This window comes from Protopterus annectens, chromosome 8.part1 (genome assembly GCF_019279795.1).
Source record: "Protopterus annectens isolate FY-2018-M chromosome 8.part1, PAN1.0, whole genome shotgun sequence".
In the NCBI taxonomy this organism is placed as follows: domain Eukaryota; kingdom Metazoa; phylum Chordata; order Ceratodontiformes; family Protopteridae; genus Protopterus; species Protopterus annectens.
In genome coordinates, this window is record NC_056742.1 from 365,741,224 (window position 1) to 365,759,510 (window position 18,287).

The window sequence follows — 18,287 nt, forward strand, 5'->3', positions numbered from 1 at the left end:
TGAGTGACATCAGCAACAGTGCTAAAAGAGGGGTAAGGGAAGTGTAGTAAGTGTGAATGTCCACAAAATCAGGTGTCAACGAAGACACACACATTGTCACAGTTGGTAGGATCAGGATTAGAACTCTTACCAAACTAGTTTGCTACACTATGGTATTATGTAGTTATCACAATATGGCTGAAACATGGCCAAAGGGTTATTTCAAGGTGAATGACATCAGCAGGCGTGCTAAGGTAGGACAATGAGAGATGTAGTGAGTGTGAATGGCTTCAAAATCAATCTCTATATACATAGACACACACACACACACACACACACACCTGCCAGTACTGAGGTGAATAGGTTCATTGCTTCACAGGTGTGTAAGTAGGTGAATGGGCCTGAAGGCTGTACAAGGCTAGGCAAAGGGAATAACTTGGCATCATGCCACATGACAATAGTCTCCAGTGTGGCTCAGGTGTGTAGTCCCTGGAGTGGTCCCCACGGGTGGGTATTGTATTCACCATCCACTCATCTGGGTTACTATTGTGGGTGGCATGTGATGTGCACTGCTTACCATGTATGTGATCTATATTCCATAACATGGACAGTGTCTGGGTTGTACACATGTCCCACACGCATGTTCTTTAAAGTGTGGAAGTGTACTTGAGGTCTCTGGGGCATGTTGTGTGAACAGATTGTTATCTTCTGAAGTAGCATTCCTGACCTCATTTGGTGAGACCTGGCTATGGAACGGAGGTCGTACTCGCACCTACACTGACAGCATAATGCAGGTATTCAGTGGAGTTAGGAGCGTCTGTCCATACAGGGCATGTGCATAAGGCATGGTATTCCCTTTGTGGGTTACATTTGCAGACTCTACAGTTATTGCAGGCATCCAGTGGAGAACACAACAAAAGGGCCACTGTAAGCATTTATTTGCCTACTGCAGGACTGGAACACGGTGACATGTCGTTTTACTTGCTGGATAACACACAGTCAGAAGATGTTAACACATAGGTTCATAGGTTCGTACTAGGCTATCTGCCCAAGGGCATTTACAAGCCTAGCCCATAGTTTTGTGGCTTACGCCACCCCTTTAGTATGGGGAACTATACCCATTATTTTGCTGTGCCTCTGTCGAGCAGTGACACTGAGGTAATCCCTGGGGTATACCTGCGATCTCCCATCCATTGGTCAAGATTTCTCTTGAACAAGGCCAGCGAGGTGCTCTGCCTCACATATACCGGGATTTTGTTCCACAGCATAGGGAGTCTTTGGGTGATGAATCTATCCCTCCAGCACATCCTATTAATAGCCGTGTCGAGGTTTAAGTCTCCGCCCTTGTGGCTCTGATGGATCTAGATTTTTGAGGTGAAGCATATTCATCAAATCTGGGTCTGACATGGCCTTGTATGTTAGGCAAAGGTCACCTCTGAGCAAGCGGTAAGCGACTGAATAGAGCTGGAGTTCTTTCAGTCGGGCAGCATAGGACAGATTTTTGAGACCCTTTATCCTTTTGGTGAGGAACTTTGTGGCCTCCAGCTGCTGCAAGTGTCGGGTCAGATACATTCCGAATGGGGCATTGTACTCAATCATTGGTCTGATGAATGATGAGTAGAGGGAGACAATGACCTCCCTTGATCTAGATGAGAATCCCTTCATGATAAGGTGGGCAATGTAGAAGGTCTTCCTAACTACTTTAGCTACATGGGTGTCGAATGACAGACTACTATCAACCTGGGTCCCCAGGTCCCTGATAACTTCTTCTGTGCTCAGTGGATTGCCACCTATTTGGTAGCTAGGGTAACCTTGTTTTTCCCGAAGGGTATGACTATGCATTTTTTGGCATTTAACTTTAGGCCATGGCTCTGGCACCAGTTATCCGTTTCTGTGAGACCCTTCTGAAGGATATCTGCGTCAGATGTGTTTTCTACTATGGCGCCCAGTTTGCAGTCATCTGCAAACTTTGTCAGCCATAACCCTCCTGTGTTTGCTTGTACTGGAGAAGTAGATGCCAAACAAGAGTGGGCCTAGGACTGAGCCCTGTGGGACACCACTTGTGACAGGCTTTGAGTCTGACATGGCGCCAGCAACTCTGACTCTGTGGGTTCTGTCACTCAGCCAGTTTGCAACCCATCTTGTGATGTATGGGTTAATATTTAAGCTGATGAGTTTTTCAATGATACCCGAGTGGGGTATTGTATCAAGGCCTTCGCCAGATCGAGGTAGGCTGTATGGACTGCCTTTCCTCCTCAATGGCTTTGGTGACTGTTTCAAAAAGTCAACCAAGTTTAAAAGGCATGATCTGCCTTTGACAAAGCCAAACTGGGTTGGATCCAAAGTCTGCAAATTCCCTATGTCTTTATTTATGAGGTCCATTATGATCCTCTCCATGGCTTTGCAGATAAGGCTTGTCAAGCTAATGGGCCGGTAATTTCCAGGGTCGGTGGAGGCACCGCCTTTGTGAAGTGGGACCACAGTTGCAGTGCGCCACTCCTGGGCAATGCGTATCCAGAGGTAAGGCTCCGATTAAACAGCTGTCCTAGCTGTGGGTTTAATTCCTCATTGAGTTCATGGAGCACACAGCCGGGGACACCATCATGTGTTTTTTGCTTTGGAGAGAGCAGTTCTCACTTGGGCGTTGGAGATGTTTGGGGGGCTGCAATCATTTGGTATAGATATCTCTCCTTTTGGGAGGGGAGAAGTTTGCACTGAACCTGTCAGCCAGTATGTTGGCAATGTCCGTAGGATCAGTAATCTTCACATCATTTTGAACTAGTTCTGAGCATATCTGGGAGTTTCCTCCCAGGTTTCTAACATAGCTAAAGAAGGCCTTATGATTGTCTTTTGAGTCTTTAGCTATTTTTCTCTCAAAATTTGCTTTGGATGATTTTATGAGAGCTCTTAGTTTTTTACTTATAGTGATCAAGGGTGTCTTACCTTTTAAGGATTTTGCTCTATCTTGTAGTAGCTTCCTCCTTTTGTTGTAGAGTTTGTTTATGGCTGGGGTCCACCAGACTGGACGCTTGCCTTTGGTACAGAGAGTCTTTGTTTTGCTTGGGATTGCCTTATCCATGCAGTCCTGCAGGTGCTGGTAGAAGGCATTTGTAAGTGATCAGCGGCATGTGTACTGTCTTCCGCCAGCTCGGGGGCCTTAAAGGAGACCACACTAGTCTTTAGAAGTGTGAAGTCGGCTTTCGAGAAGTTCTTTACTGTGGTCTTTTTTATTTCAGGTGGGGGTGGGATGAGGACCTCCAGCGAGATTAGTTTGTGATCTGATCTCACCAGTGAGGGGTATACTTCCGGTGTTGAACATTGTGCTCCCATGTTCGTGATGATGAGGTCAAGTATGTTATCTCCTCTTGTGGGGATGGTAACTAGCTGTTCCATGGCATTTGAGTTTATGAATTCCAGGAACTTTTGGGCTAGGGTGTTTGGGCTTGAGTAGTGTTCCCAGTCTATATTAGGGTAGTTGAAGTCACCTAGTATGATGGTGTTTGGTGATACATTTATCCCCTCTAGTGTTTTCAGGAAGGCCATGTGAGGTTCCTGAGTTTGTGAGGGTGGCCTGTAACATGCTACAATTTGCAGAGCAGTCTTGCCTATGGTTAATTGCACCTGGATGGTCTCCGATGCATCGTGCGTTGCAACCAGTCTTGAGGTGTGGGAGTCCTTGATGAATATGGATACACCCCCTCCTTTCTTGGTATTGTCCGGATTTTGGGGCCGGAACGCATGATATGAGGTAAAACCTGATAGTGCTGGGGTGCTCTCAGTACTTTCTGATGTCAGTGGCACTGTTGCGGTCAACAGGCATGTAGTTCACTGCAATCACACCGTGGTTACTATTTGTGAGGTAATATGCAGGAACTACCAATATAGTGCTTGTTGCCTAGCCAAGTGTGTTTGTGTACGAGACATAGGTGGAGAGTGTTCCCAGAGTAATATAATGGTTGCCTATATTGTTCACCAATCCATAATGTCACATGTAGGGCTATGGATTGTCTACACCAGCCTCTCTGATGTTTTGACATCTGTTGTCCTTGTAAGGTGGACAATGTGACATATACTAGGTCCTCAATACAAGAAATTAGCAAAACGTGGCCCACAATGCATCCTGTTATTACACAATCACAGCAACCTCCACACAGGATACTGATGACATGCACACACTTGCCAGGACTGAGATTCAAACTGCTACTTAGCTATATATTGCTACAATACTGCATTTATCGCACGCGCCAATGAGCTTATAGGATGGGTTATCCCAAGGTACTTCTAAGGTAAGGAACATCACCAGCTCTTGTAAATACTGGCATTGGGTGATGTAGTGGGAGAGAGAATCCAAAAATAATTTTACCCTAAACACACATTTACATTTGCCAGGGGTGAGGTTCAAACCTCTAACAATCTTTACGGACTATGTTACACATTTACCAAATGCACCACTGACCTGACATGGTTTAGGGTTGACAACAGGTACTTCTAAGGTGGATGACATCTGCAGGACTGCTAACGTCAGGCTCAGATATGTACTGGGTGTAAATGGGGCCAAAATCTTGAGGTACACACATACATACATACACACACACACACACACACACAAACACTTGCCACAGATGAGATTCAAACCCATACCTGTGTAGTTACTGCTACTACATTGTTCCACATTTATAGCACGCGCCATGGAACTTACATGTTGGAGAGCTCTCCAAAGGTATCTTTGAAGGTGACTAACGTAGTAAGTGTGAATGTCCACAACATCAGGTATTATCAAGAACACACACGCAGTTGCCATGTCTAGGATTAAAACTTGTACCTAACTAGCATGTTACACTACAGCATTATACAGTTATCGCACACGTCACAGAGCTTATAGGGCTGGCCCTTGTCCAAAGGGGTATTTCAAGATGACTTGACATCACCAGGCTTGCTAAAGTAGGGCAACGGGAGGTGTAGTGACTGTGAATGGCCTCAAAATCATTAATCTCTACATGCACACACATGCACAGAGTTTCACAGTTGTCATGTCTGAGACTAGAACTCCTACCTAACTAGTATGTTACACTATAGCATTACGAAGTTATCTCAAGCGCCACAGAGCTTATGGAGCTGAGACTTGGCCAGAGGGTTATTTCAAGGTGACTGACATCAGCATGACTGCTAACATGGTTAATGGAAAGTGCAGTGTGTGTGAATGAGCCATAAACTATTCCTCTGGAAACACACACACAACACTCAAGTCACACAACTTTGATAAGGACTGGGTATACAAATGCTAATGAAGATTGATTTGTACTATCATGTTACACAGTTACCACAAGCAAGCACCACAGACACTATAGGGCTGAGGACTGCCAAAAGCAAATGTCTACAGTGATTGACATCGGCACATCATGTGATATTGGCCAATTGAATGTGTGGTGGGTGGGATAGGCCTCATGATGAAAATCTCTGTCACTGTCTCTCTCTCTTCCTCACATCTCGGTGTGTGCATGCTTGACCTATTATAGTGTGTTGGCCATGGTTATGTGTGAGTATGCCTATCCGATGTGTGTGCAAAGCATAAATGGTGTGCAATGTGGTGTGTGCGCACAAACATCTGCGACTGACAGATATGTACAGTCCACTGTTGTTGCCAGACATGGGCTTCATTTCTCTAAGTGTAGGAGCATGCACAGTAGGATCTTCTGTGTTGAGTGTGTGAATCCACTCCAGGTAGGTTGTACTCCAGTGCAGGAGTTTGTGTTCTACACCTACAGCTAACGACCTGTTTCTGCAGGATATCTCTAAATAGGATGACAACATGGAGTCACAATGGGTGAAAGATAGTGGGATACTGTAACTATTGTGCTTGTGTTGCTTGCGTTACATGGTTGGTGTTAGCAGAGACATTCAGACATATGTACTGTTTTACACTGTGGTGTATTATGTCATCAACTACTAACAGATATACTTATTTGCTCACAGTTATTTCCTGGGAAATACAAGATGAATGAAGCTGTGTCCAGCATTGTGCTCTGCAGCCTACATATTCTTGCACACTCATACCACTCTGTATGGGTAGCTGCAGACAACTGCTGACAGGTCTGTGTAAATGGTCCAGCACCTTGGTACTGTGGTGCCTGAGGATCCCCTGCTTGTACATCTATTGACATAACAGAATGGCCATATCCTGCTGTGGCCATACCTCTCAGCTGTACAAATTCACCCAGGTTACCCAGAGGCGGGGCTCGTATACCTGGTCAGTTCCCCTTCACATTGTGGTTTACAAGCAGGTTTGTAGCCACCCATTACTGGGTTTGCAGGCAGGGGTAGTATTCGCACACAGAGTTTCAGGCTTCACACACTCCGTGGGGTCCATGCTTCTACACCCCTCCACTCTGTTATTCTATCCTCTTCCTAACATTATGTGAGCGATATCTGAGAAGTATCCCTATAGTTGTCCCTTCATCCCAGAGGTATTTAGGGCTTGGTCCAGAGTTCATGCAGTAGGACATGCTGGGCATGCTACTGGGATTTGTCGACATGGCCTTGCATTTGTGTTCTGTGGACTGTGTTATGTTGACAGTTGGGACCCCATGAAATAACATACATTGTCAGTACGAGTGAGGCACAGGCCTTTGACAGAGGACTGTAGGGCATCTGGTAGTGATGCAAGCCATCTGTAGCAGGCCAGTGCATTCGGTCACTCCAACAGTCCCAGGCTGTGAGCCACTGGGTTCCACTGAGGTGACAGATAAGTGCAGTTGACAGTTAAATTTTATATACTCTGTCTAGGGTACTTCCACCTGTGTACTGTGTGTATGTCTGGGCCCACATTCATGGCATGTCCATCTTTTAGATGGTGACAGACATTGACATGAACAGTGAGCAAGGATGACTGCTGAATTTGGTCTTGCTGAGATGCATTGTGGTTGGCCGTGCAGTTGTAAGAACATGCCCCTGTTATCAACAGTACTGGCCACAGACACAACCCTCACTGCCTACATGCTGGCCACTTCCACACAATATACAACACACAACAACCTAACACACAGAGCCCTGCATATTGTACACATGCAACAATTTATCCTGTAAATTGGGCCAGCTCAGGTAATCTGTGCTCCACTGTTATTAAACCCACACGTACATGTTACTGCATTTCTACATAGGATTGTGGGGGGGGTCACAGCTGACAACTGTAAACATTTGTTATGACTGTACTGGTATTTCAGGTACTCTGTTGGCTTCCATTTCGTTTTGTATTCTGACCTATCATGCAGACTAGAGGCATATCAATAGAGTACAGATCTTAGGTTTTATTCACCTACATTTCAGTTTCAGCCTTCTTACCCTTCAGAACTAACATCCAACTGCCAGACCTGTTGCAGTCTTTGTGTAGGTCTAGAGGGGGGGGGGGCTGTTCTCCATTGCCATCAACTGGAGGCCTTAGCACAGCCTCTCTTTATGGTCATCTACATCTGTCCTGCTGGCTGATGCTGATGTTGGGTATGTGAGCCTCACTGACATGCATGTGTGTCCCACACATTTAGGCCACCATATGTACTGCAGTGGGATTTCTCACCTTGTCTAGCACTGCCTACTTTGTTCGCACCAGTATTTGTTATGGATTTCATGCTACCCATATAGATGTCCACTATCTGCTGACATTCCATTCAGCCATCCGATTCCCTTGCATGCTAACATCCATACCATAGATACAACTAGCAGAACATACTACTCCATTCAGCAACTGACAGGAAGAGCGACTTACCTTCTGGCTGTACCAGTATTGAGGATGGTGCTGGAGAGCTGACCATGTCTGATGCACATAGTACACTCCCTATACATGGTAAAGGGCAGGTAGTGTCATGTTTGGCATCCCTTTTACTGTATGTGCGAGTCAGAGGTGTCATTCCCTGGGTTCCTACCATGTCAGTGTATGGCCTCTTTGCCAAAGCCCGGGCATACTGGGCCCACTTCCTTCTGCCTATATGGGCAGGCTTAGGTTGTTCCTTCTCCAAGTCACTCTGTGCCTGCGCTGGCTTTGGCAATGGTGGGGGGGCCTGTGCGGCCTTGTCCTGTGCTGTTCCTGCTGCAGCTGTTTCCGCAGGATCATACTGTGAAGCATGGCACACACAATGAAAATTTGTGTACATGTAGCTGGAGTGTACTGCAAAGCTCCACCGGATATATGTCCAGGCACCAGAACCGTGACTTGAGCACTCCAAACACACACACTATTATAATTCTGGTTTGTGCGTGTGCCTCATTATGGAGTTCTTGTTCGGGTGTGTGTGCATTTCTGATGGGTGTCATCAGCCATGGCTCCAGTGCATAACCAGCATTCAGTGCATAACCAGCATCCCCCACTAGGTGGCCAGATGGGATGTCCCCAGTGGCAAATCTCTGGTACAGCTGTGTCATATGCCACACACATTCATGATAATGCCCTGGGCATCGCACACGACCTGGCAGTTGATGGAGGGGGAAGCCCTTGCAGTTTATGTAGACCCTACCTCGCTCACCACGTGATGCTCTGATGTGTATGCGCGTGCAGTCTACAGCATCCACTACCTCGGGGTATTCTGCTATTTGGTGGAAAAGACGCATATTGCTGGACAACGCTTCATGGGTGTTGAGGAAATACATGTGCTCACTGGCATGTGCTAACATGGCATCCAGGACCTGGTGGAGTACCCTGGATGCTGATGTCTGCAAGATCCCAATGATATCCCCAGCTAGCCTTTGGAAGGTACCTGTGGCTAGTATTCTTAAGTCTACACATATCTTGGTATCCACTGGGATGGGTTCCCCCTCTGTTGGTTCTGTGTGTGAGGTGTGGCCAGGCACAGCTCAACAATTTGCTGTAGGATGTCCCTGTCCACCCTATAGCGCTCCACTATCTCCAGCTCATGTAGCCCCTAGTAGGTTACCCTGGGTCTGTACACTTCTCCTCACTGTGGGTTGGTCGTCAGCATTCTCATCTTCACCAACCTCAGCCTCTTCCACATACTGATCTATGAGAGCAACAGCAGCCCCTATCATTTTGTTAGTTTTGTCAGGTAAAATTTCCCCGTTTGTGTACACCGGTGGTGTAGAGTTTGTGGGAAAAACCAAAGTGAAAGGTGTTTGCATAGTTTATAGTAGTGTGCTGGGCTAGGCTGCTGCCTGTGTATTTGGCTGATTCTGATAGATTTCACCTGCCAGCTATGCTAGTTCTCCTTGATTGCCTTCCTACTGCTGTTTTCCCTTCCCATTGCCTGCCCGTTTAAGCCCCGAGGCGAGCCGTGCATAGCCACTGCTTAGATGTGAACAAAGTTGTTATTTCCTGTGGTTTTTTTTTTTGTTAAAAAACCGGTGCTCCGCGTGCACACCCGTTTAGGTAATGTAAACACCGCTATGCAGCCTCAGACACATACCCCTTCCTTAGCTGTGCTTAGCTAAGGGCAAACATGGACCACACAGCTCCAATAAGCTTATAGCACGCATGACACTCTCCCTTATGGGGTCATCTACCTGTTATGCTTATACCACGGTGTTGCTGCACCTACATGGCTGGGTGTAAGTTAACACTGAGGGGAAATCTGTGATTCAGTATCAATCCCCTCATTTGCATAAAACTAACTGCTAATGCATGGTTACAAAACTGACACTCAGCCTTCCTCTTAAGCAACCACTATTCCATGGTATTGTTGTCTTATGGATGCCATTGACTATTATGGCAGAATGCTGATTTTGGGTTAAAAGCTTATTTCCAACTTTTTTCATCATTTTCGGCTGATCCCGTTTGCGCCCTACGCTTAAATGCCCAAAAAAAAAAAAAAAAAATTAAAAGTTATTTTTTATAATTTTGCAACTATTTCCCTTGCCAATGGCCATATATTTGGCCACTGGCATGCCTACTACATTGAATACATGCTTTCTTTGGAGCTGTCATGCCACCGTTTTGTAATTTGCAGAATTCATGCAGAGATACCCGTCTGCTTCCTGGATTGCTAATTCACCTCATTTGCATGGTTTTCACCAGCAAAGGGGGTAATTAGCATACAGGAGCTGTGTCCGTGCAGGAATAGTGTAGGAGCGCTCGTGTACGTCCCGGGAGCTCATTCCTGGATCGCTCGTCGTCCATATTGCATGCAGAAGCTCTTGCACTATTCCTGCATTATTCTGGCCGGGCAGTATGTCCTTTTTCATCAGTGACCCGAGGAGAAAAGTTCCAATTACAAAAAGTTTGAAATACAGTCAGAATTAAACATTTGGAGGAATGAATGCTTTGCCATTACACATAGCAAACACTGAAAAATACTTAACACTCACCTACATTTGAATAAATATGCAAGTGCAATATCTTTATGAACCTGTGTGATACCCAACTTACTAACATATACAGTGCAAACACAGTTTTAGAACAATACCTATTAAGACACACACACACACACACACACACACACACACACACACACACACACACAAAACCTCTCAACTATCCAGACTTTTGCTTCAAATCCTTGGTCGGTTTCTTGTAAAACTCAAGTTTTTTTTTGTCAAATCACTAAGGACTGAAGTCACTAAATAACATACATTTGAGTTTCAGACTTCATATTGTTCAGAAAATACATGCCAGCACAAACCCAGTTATTCTAGCAACTTTCTAAGCTGATAAAGAGCAATATTCAAGATCTAGCCCTATTTTAAGCCTTTGTGACCCCCACTATTTTAGACTAAGAGGTTGAGAGGTATACATACACATATAGTTAGCAAGCTTACAAGTTTCCATTCAAGATCAACATAAGTAATATACTGTAGTGCAACAGCATGTGTTGTATGATTCTAAGGATGAAAAAATACTAGGAGTATTAACATTCAGTTACTACACACACGTCAACTCGGGAATTTTTAAACACTTGCAACAATCACTTGGTCAGCAACAGAAGATTTACTTCCTGTCTGTAACCCTCAATATTCTGGCAGAAGGATAAGGAGAACATACTAATATAAACATCCTAAGACAAGTATGCAAATGCTGGCACATGCCAATAAACATAAAATGCACAGTTGATGAGGAACAATGGAAAACAGAAAGAGATGAGATTCCTCTCAAAATCCAGGTTAGATAAAACATGTAAATCAGTTTTACCACAGTAACTGTGCGGGTCCATCATGCCAAAGTCTACTAAACTATTTCCAGTTAACCCTTAGCAGTCAACTGCTATAAAGATTTAAAAAACAGCCGTAATCGATACTGTACGAAAAGACCACACATAAATGTAAACAAAGACGATCTGCCAAAGGACTGGGGGTGTCTTCGCTATATCTTTAATGAAAGTAAAGCATAAACGTAGTTAACGCACCCCAGTACAGATGCACTTCCAAGAAGGTTTAGAATTCTGAAAACCAAACGAAGGATTGCAATGTCCTCGAAATACACTGTCACCGGACTTCACAATAAAGAACGTAACCCACAAACGTACCAAAACAATCAGAAAAATTATGCTAAGAAACCGTGAGTAAATCACAGGCCGCAGTGTCTGCAAAAAACGTCCGTTGCCTACAAATCTCAGTTCCACTTATAGCCCCTTCTGGCAGACTGCCATATACTCACCATCCAGACGGATGTCTCCTGTGACAGTCACTGCTGTACTACCCAACACCTTTTGAAAAAAAGAACACCAACAAAACCCTTTCCCCTTCCGATCAACTACAGCTGGGTAATGAGCTCCGAAAGCAGCAGCACAAAATGTAGGCGGAACTAACACAGACTGACAGATAGAGAACTCAATCAGTAAATCCATAGTGCAGTTACTGTAATAGAGACAGCACATGCTGTCCAATAATTGTCAAAAGAGACGAGGTGAGGTGGGGACTCTGTGTCAAAGCTGCACCAATTATAATCCACAGTGGTGTAGCTCTACTGGAGCGCTAGTTCAGATTTTGATGTTACTGACAGTCGCTACTGTCAATCCACAACTGACTAAATTAATTATGGAAGTGTCGCCCAAATGAAGTTATTCATTTGCATTCTTGAAAAGCTCTCTAACGTGATTGTTTATATTGCATGCATTTATGCAACGTCATAGGTTTGTTGTGGGTTCGTGATAACTTAGTGCAAACTGGTAAATATCAGCTCTCGTAATTCCTTCCCCTAACTTATCATTTAATAACAGAAATAAAAAAAAATGTGATCTTTAAGTGTGTTTTTATCTATTTATTCCTTATGAGATGCATTACTCCATATGAGGGATTGCTGTGAGTCAGGGATAATAACAGTATTGCATTAATTGGGTTATTACTACGAAAATACAGAGTAACGGTTTTCCAACAAAATTCATTACTTTCTAGCATTTACTACAGCAGTAATAGGGTTCGCTTAGCAATAGCATGCTTGAGAGACGGAAAAGATGTGCAAGACAGACATTTTGGCTGCATTTAATGCTTTAGGTACTGTGGGTCGGAATCTGCTTTTTTTTTCAGGAAGTACTATAAAAAGTAGTCAGCACTAAACCGATACAAATCCCAAAGTATTTCACACTATACTGCTGATGAATTGAAATGCAGCACTGTACGCTCAGAAGAGGGGGAAAGTGCAAACTTGTTAAGAGTAGGACCAGCCGGCAAAGAACAGCTGCGGAAGGTAAACACTTTTAAACGTTGCTAGATACTTTCCTCTCCACGTTCCAGTCACTTGTCCAGATTTTCGCAAAATGGACAGATTTCTGCCTCATATTTTTCTTCTGTTCCTCATAAACTTTGTGTTTTTTTGGCAAATCATTGACGACTAAAGTCACTTCATATCCCTCAGAAAATACATGCTTAAATCAAAATCTGTTATTTTAACAGGCTTCTAAATTTATAACCGCAACATTTAAATCTGTCCCTAATTTTGAGCCTTTGTCCCAGCCCCCCCCCCCCCATTATTTTTAGCTTTGTCCATATTTCTTGTGCTAAAAAAAATTTCTTCCTGCTGACTGTTGTTTATTTATTTGTTCATTTGATAACTCACTGATCCAGACGGACCTATTTCTGTCTTAGCCTGGACAAAAGTAACTGAAAGAAGAGGAACAAATTAACAAAAAGTATTATGAATACAATATCAGCAATAAAGTGTTATGCCTCAAAAATTTTGAAAGCCAGTAAAACACTAAGCACTGCTACATTTTTTTTCTAAGTGGAAGTACATGGAGCAGATAAAGCTTATCGCACTGCCAACAATTATGTTTATTTTTTTCATTTATTTATCCTTTGCTGGCAGGGTTAGTCAAACAAGGCCAGTGGCCTCTTTTTAGGGGAGACCCAAGTTGATACTTATACTCCTAGGGGAAATTTGGCCAAAAATAAAAGTTCCCAAATTTCCCCTGTACTTTTCGATACATGCCCGAGTTCTTTTACATTCAAATGAGCTATCACCAGTTCAAGCAGATGGGACCTCAGTTTAAGGTCTCATCCGAAGGACAACCCCCCCCCCCCGCCCCCCATGCTGCACTGCAATGTCAGTAATCCATCTACATGGTGTTGGAATAGTGCCATCAGCCTTGTGAACCAAAGGCGAGTGAGCAACCTGTTGCACCTAATATATGTACTGGCAGATATAGATAAATATATATATATATATATATATATATATATATACACACACACACACACACACACACCGACACACATATACACGCGTGTGTGTATATAGGTTCATAGGTTGATACTAGGCTATCTGCCCTAGGGCATTTACAAGCCTAGCCAGAGTGTGTTTGGCTTTCGCCACCCTTCTTAGATTAGTTGACTGTGCCTCTGTACAGTAGGTCACAGAAGATAGCCCATTTAAGGTTAGTTTACCGTGCCTCTGTCTAGCAGTGACACAGAAGAGATCCCAGGGGTAAATTTACAATCTCCCATCCAAACGTCAAGATTCTTCTGGAAGAGGGTCATGGAGGGGCTCTGTCTGACATGGATTGGGATTTTGTTCCAGAGTGAGGGGAGCCTCTGGGATATGAATCTGTCCCTCCAGCATGTTCTATTTATTTCTGTGCTGAGGTTTAAGTCACTGGAGCGTGTAGTTATGATGGATTTGGATTTCTTGAGGTGGAGCATGTCCATTAATTCTGGGTTGGACATGGCTTTATACGTCAGGCACAGATCACCTCTGAGTAGGCGGTAAGCAACTAAGTAGAGCTGGAGTTTCTTTAGCCTAACTGCGTAGGGCATCTGTTTGAGTCCCTTGATCCTCTTGGTGTGGTACTTTTGGGGTCTTTCTAGTTGTAGCAGGTGTCGGATAAGGTACATCCCAAATGGGGCATTGTATTCAATTATGGGCCTGATGAGTGATGAGTAGAGGGGCACAATGACCTCTCTTGATCTAGATGTGAACCACTTCGTGATAAGGCGGGCTATATAGAATGCTTTTCTAACCACTTTGGCAATGTGATTGTCAAAGGAGAGATTGCAATCTACTTGGGTCCCCAAATCCCTAATTACTTCTTCCGTACTTAATGGATTACCACCTATGTGGTAATTTGTGGGCACTTTGTTTTTCCCAAAGGGGATGACTATGCACTTTTTGGCATTTAGCTTTAGGCCATGGCTCTGGCACCAGTTATCCGTCTCTGTGAGACCTTTTTGGAGGATGCTTGTGTCAGCCGGTGAGTCGATTATGGCCCCCAGTTTGTAGTCATCTGCAAACTTTGTCAGCCATAGTCCTCCTGTGTTAGCCTGTACCTCAGAGAAATATATACCGAACAAGAGAGGTCCCAGGACTGAGCCTTGTGGGACGCCACTTGTAACTGGTTTAGAGTCTGACATGTCACCTGCAATTCTGACCATGTGGGTTCTATCCCTAAGCCAGTTTGCAACCCATCTTGTGACACAGGGGTTGATATTTAAGCTGGTGAGCTTATTTATGATGCCTGAGTGGGGTATTGTGTTGAAGGCTTTTGCAAGGTCAATGTAGGCTGTGTGGACTACCTTCCCTTCGTCTATGGCCTTGGTGACTGTTTCAAAGAAATTGACCAGGTTCAAGAGACAAGATCTGCCCTTAAAGCCGAATTGGGTAGGATCCAGTGTTTGGAGGTTCCCAATGTCTTAGTTTTAAGTTCCATGATGATACGCTCCATAGCTTTGCAGACCAGGCTAGATAGGGCGATAGTTTCCGGGGTCCGTTATGGCACCACCTTTATGGAGTGGGACCACTGTTGCTGTACGCCATTCTCTGGGAACATATCCTGTTGTAAGGCTGAGACTGAAGAGTGATTTTAAGTGAGGGTTCAGTTCTTCTTAGAGCTCATGTAAAACACAGCCCGGGACATCGTCCAGTTCCATTGATGCTGTGTTTTTTGCTTTGGAGAGGGCAGCTCTCACCTGTGCATCTGTGATGTCAGGGAGGCTACACTCTCTTGGGATAGTCATTTGCTCATTTGGGGGGGAGAAGTTTGCAGTGAACCTGTCTGCCAGGATGTTGGCAATGTCTGCCCTTGTGGGAGTGGTTACTGCCTAGAAAATGTAGTTTTATTGGCGATTTTGGGTCAATTCCAAACTCCTTGATCCCCCTCTCTTAAAACCAGATTGCCTCGTGGTTTTGGCGTCTTTTCAGACTTGTTGGCTGTTGGTGAAGCACCCACCAAGAGGAGAAAATGCTGAGAGAAGAAAGGAGCCACTTCTGAGATTTTAAGTATTTTTCTTCAGATTATTTGTTAAGATTTCTGCATTGCCGCCTACTTTTTGGCATTTTCCAGTTTGCTAAACTTGATATCTGTATTAGGAACTGTATTTAGAACACATCTAGAGCCTGTTTACTGCATTTCCTGTGTTGCACTTATTTTAAAATTGTTTTTTTCTTAAAACTTGCATTTTACTTGTCTCTGGCCTAGCACTCAAGTGTGGGGTCATTTATTGCACTGTTGTAACTTGTTACTACTTGTGTATCTCTGCTATCTTTAAACAAAACAAAAAAAAAACAAAAAAAAATCTTGCTGGGTTCAGTGTATTTTTTGTCATTTTGCACTAACTCAGAGCATATCTGGGAGTTTCCACCCAGGTTTCTGACATAATTAAATAAAACCTTGTGATTATCTTTAGCATCTTGTGCAGTTTTTCTTTTGAAGCTAGCCTTAGATGATTTTATGAGGGATCATAGTTTCTTGCTAGTACTGATCAGAGTTGCCTTACCTTTCAGGGATTTTGCTCTATCATGTAGTAGCTTCCTCCTTCTGTTGTACAGCTTATTTATGGCTGGGGTCCACCAGACAGATCTCCTGCCTTTGGAGGAGTGTGTCTTGGTTTTACTTGGGATAACACGATCCATGCATTCCTGTAGGTATCCATAGAATGCGTTTGTAAAGGATTCTGCGGTTTGGGCTGTATTTTCTACTGGTCCTGGGGCTTTGAAGGATTCCACCTCAGTTTTGAGAAGTGGGAAGTTTGCTTTTGAGAAGTTTTTGACCGTTGTTTCCTTTGCTGGGGGTGGGGATGGGATATGGATGTCCATAGTGATTAATTTATGGTCAGATCTTACCAATGAGGGGTATACCTCTGGTATGGAACATAGAGTCCCCATGTTGGTGATGATCAGGTCCAATATGTTTTCCCCTCTTGTGGGTGGGTGACCAGTTGTTCCATAGCATTTGAGTTTATAAATTCTAGGAACCGTTGGGCTAGGGTGTTGGGGTTTGCGTAGTACTTCCAGTCTATGTTTGGGTAGTTAAAGTCACCCAATATAATGGTGTTTGGAGAGACCTTCACATTCTCCAGTGTCTTCAGGAAAGCCGAGTGGGTTTCCTGAGTTTGGGAGGGTGGTCTGTAGCAGGCTACAAACTGGAAGGCAGTTTTGCCCACTGTTAGTTGCACATGGATGGTCTCAGATGCTTCGTGCAGTGCCACTAGCCTGGAGGTATGGGTATCTTTGATGAATATGGATTCCCCCTTCTCTTGTGGTTCGGTCCGAGTTTTGAGGCCGAAAAGCATGGTATGAGGTATAGCCTGGTAGTGTTGGGGTGATTTCAGGAGCCTTGAACCAGGTTTCTGTTACTGCACAGATATCGATATTCTCCATACTGAGGAGAGCCTCGAGTGCGTGCATCTTGAGGTTTAGACTTCTGGCGTTGAGCAGCATTACCCTTAGTTTCTTTTTCCTTGTGTTGTCTAAGGAGGTGGGTTTGTCTTTTGAGCCTTGCCTTAAAAAGGCACTATGGGGGTGGCAAGAGCCTTGGCCAGTATTCGAAAACCCAGGAGTGACAGGTGCAAGCCGTCCCTAGTGAAGCAATGTGGCTTGTCAAGCATGTCATCCCAGGCTGACAGACACTGGATCCCCTTTGAGTGACACCAATACTTTAGCCAATTGTTGAAATTGATAATTTTGTCTTTATACTGTGGTATCATTCTTGGTGAGGGTAAGATGCTACTCAAGGTCAGGGTCATACCGGCCTGGGCCACATGATCAGAGAGCTCCTCTATGTCTCTTTTCATGTAATCCAAGGAGGTACGTCTCAGGTCATTCACACCAGCATGGACAATGACGGAGTCATATTTGTACTTGCTTTGGAGTGACCTGAGTGCTTGTGTTATGTGGTGGATCCTGGCACCCGACAGGCAGCTTACAGTGACCTTCTCCTTGTTCAGCCTGATGAGAGGGACGTCAGTGTGCCTGACAATAGAGTCACCTATTACAAATGTATTAGGTGTGTTGTTTAGCCTTAAGGGCTGTGACTGTGTGGAACACTGACTTTGTGAACTATGTGATATGTGGGTATTGTTGTGGGGTAGCAGTTGCTTGGATGTCTGCTTTGGAGGTCTCTGTTGCTTGGGCAGGTTTTTATTTAGAGCCTCCATGTATGTTTTTGTGTGTTTATGTGTTTGGTTTGCTGTTGCGATAGGTCTATGTGAGACTGGATCTGTGGTGTGTGTGATTACCTTCTCCTCCAGACTGACCATGCCAGTACTATGTTGAGAGAGCTCAGCCTCCAGTTTGGCTATATAGTTTTATCTCTCACATATATTTGAGCTTGTTGGGAAGAGGAGAGGGTGGTCTGTGTACATAAGGCAGTTGTAACATTGCCTCAAGATTCCCATATTCACCAGCTGGACTGGAGAGTAAACCTGAAACTGACTTTTGGACATGCCAGAATAGTATAAGGAATTACTTTTTGACTTGATCAAAAAGGACCAATAGGGAGCCAAGTACTTAAAGGGAGTATAAGAGGGTGTAGTGCTTTAGTTTAATAGTGCTTACTTATAAAGACACTTATCCTAGCTACTGCTGGGTTTTAGAAGGACAATAGAGTGCTTACTATAAGATTTGGAACAGTTCTAAGGGAAAAAGTGAAGAGCAGACTTTGTGG

The 18,287-nt window shown here is 44.2% G+C and overlaps 1 protein-coding gene across 1 annotated transcript in view; it reads right to left on the reverse strand.

Annotated features, from left to right (window-relative positions):
• MBTPS1 (membrane bound transcription factor peptidase, site 1) overlaps positions 1–11,711 on the reverse strand; it is a 1,726,871-nt gene extending 1,715,160 nt beyond the window's left edge. The window contains exon 1 of the mRNA XM_044081940.1: positions 11,570–11,711. The gene's annotated coding sequence lies outside the window, so the exon portion shown is untranslated. The remainder of the gene's footprint in view (positions 1–11,569) is intronic.
• Between the last annotated feature and the right edge of the window lie 6,576 nt (positions 11,712–18,287).